Source organism: Oncorhynchus tshawytscha, linkage group LG12, assembly GCF_018296145.1.
Source record: "Oncorhynchus tshawytscha isolate Ot180627B linkage group LG12, Otsh_v2.0, whole genome shotgun sequence".
Classification (NCBI taxonomy): Eukaryota; Metazoa; Chordata; class Actinopteri; order Salmoniformes; family Salmonidae; genus Oncorhynchus; species Oncorhynchus tshawytscha.
The window spans coordinates 67,210,475-67,212,748 of record NC_056440.1 but is presented as its reverse complement, the minus strand read 5'-3'; the positions used below and the strand labels follow the sequence as shown (position 1 = coordinate 67,212,748).

At 45.7% G+C, this 2,274-nt stretch overlaps 1 long non-coding RNA gene across 1 annotated transcript; it reads right to left on the bottom strand.

Moving 5' to 3' along the window:
* Positions 1-482: 482 nt before the first annotated feature.
* LOC121847884 lies at positions 483-904 on the bottom strand. Its single transcript, XR_006084753.1, has 2 exons — positions 838-904; positions 483-532 (listed from the first exon to the last, which is right to left on the bottom strand). It is a non-coding gene; the product is annotated as an uncharacterized LOC121847884 (long non-coding RNA).
* Positions 905-2,274: the final 1,370 nt, after the last annotated feature.

Genomic DNA, 2,274 nt, shown 5'->3' with positions numbered 1-2,274 from the left:
GTTAATCTACAAAAGATGCAGAACATATTAACTCTGAAAGGGGAGGGAGAGAAGAGAGGGGGGTGACTGGGTGGATATAGAGGAGAGACAGTTGGAGGGATGGTGAGATGTATCCATCTATGAATTCAAATATTAATCTACCAAATAAGGAGATCAAAGTGTCTCTCACCCAGATGTACACACAGACATGCACGAATACACAGACATGCACGTACACACACCTACACACACAAAAACACACACACGCTCACACCCACTCCTCTATCCACATGAAGTGGTCAGGGCATCACAGTGATCTAGTTACAAGGACATTGAGAGAAGCCATTTCTTTCCTCTAGAGACTGTAACATTGTTGATGTTGGGATTATAGCATAGTTGAGACTTGTTTACGAGTTGCTGTGCATTTTGTTGCCAACCTATTTTGTTACCTGACAACTTTATGGTTTTTACTTTTTAATTACCGTTTATATTTTTGTTTTTTCCCTCAACTTTTTCACTCCGGACGCTTTATCTGGACACGGTTCGTCAGGACCTCCAACAGCCGAAGCTAAGTAGTAACATTAATCAGCACTAATCAATATACACCTCCTAACACTCACCAGTATCAGAGTCATTATTGTTGTTTGTATCGTTTATCGTTGTTCCCTTTCTCCCATCACCACTCTGGGAGGGATCAAAGGGTGTTTTCTTCACCCTGACGCAGCTCAGCAGTGTAAACAGCTGAAGAAAGGTCAGGGCTTGAGGGATCCTCTTCTCCTTGGGTTTATCTTTATGTTCCTGTGTCTCCTTTGGTTTCTCCCTATGGGATACCTTTATCTGGACACGGTTCATCAGGACCTCCAACAGCCGAAGCTAAGTAGTAACATTAACATGATGCCTTCTAATTGCAGTCGCTGTACTCATAATATACAGGAGAACGATCGCCTTACGCGAGGATAGCTGTGCTACAAGCCCAGCTTCAGACGCAATCGTTAGGCAAGGGTAATTTCAGTGTAGGAAAGGATGAAACAGCGTCTGTGCCACCAGTAAGTACAGATAGTAGTATAAATCCCCTGGCACAGTCCCCGCAGCCGGACAACTTTCTCACGGTTTCTGGAAGGAAATGCTGTAGGAATGCTCAACCGGTGTCGCTCATTCAGCAGACAGAAACTTTCAACCGGTTTTCCCCATTAAGCAGGGAGTCGGAGTCAGAGGCCGAGTCTTCTCTGGTCTCTACTCCTCCCTTTACGGGGTCTGAGACGCTGAAGCTTCCCACCATTAGCTCTGACAAATTGAAAACTCTAGTCATTGGCGACTCCATTACCCGCAGTATTAGACTTAAAACGAATCATCCAGCGATCATACACTGTTTACCAGGGGGCAGGGATACCGACGTTAAGGCTAATCTGAAGATGGTGCTGGCTAAAACTAAAACTGGCGAGTGTAGAGAGTATAGAGATATTGTTATCCACGTCGGCACCAACGATGTTAGGATGAAACAGTCAGAGATCACCAAGCGCAACATAGCTTCTGCGTGTAAATCAGCTAGAAAGATGTGTCGGCATCGAGTAATTGTCTCTGGCCCCCTCCCAGTTAGGGGGAGTGATGAGCTCTACAGCAGAGTCTCACAACTCAATCGCTGGTTGAAAACTGTTTTCTGCCCCTCCCAAAAGATAGAATTTGTAGATAATTGGCCCTCTTTCTGGGACTCACCCACAAACAGGACCAAGCCTGACCTGCTGAGGAGTGACGGACTCCATCCTAGCTAGAGGGGTGCTCTCATCTTATCTACCAACATAGACAGGGCTCTAACTCCTCTAGCTCCACAATGAAATAGGGTGCAGGCCAGGCAGCAGGCTGTTAGCCAGCTGGCCAGCATAGTGGAGTCTGCCACTAGCACAGTCAGTGTAGTCAGCTCAGCTATCACCATTGAGACCGTGTCTGTGCCTCGACCTAGGTTGGGCAAAACTAAACATGGCGGTGTTCGCCTTAGCAATCTCACTAGGATAAAGACCACCTCCATTCCTGTCATTATTGAAAGAGATCATGATACCTCACATCTCAAAATAGGGCTACTTAGTGTTAGATCCCTTACTTCAAAGGCAATTATAGTCAATGAACTAATCACTGATCATAATCTTGATGTGATTGGCCTGACTGAAACATGGCTTAAGCCTGATGAATTTACTGTGTTAAATGAGGCCTCACCTCCTGGCTACACTAGTGACCATATCCCCCGTGCATCCCGCAAAGGCGGAGGTGTTGCTAACATTTACGATAGCAAATTTCAATTTA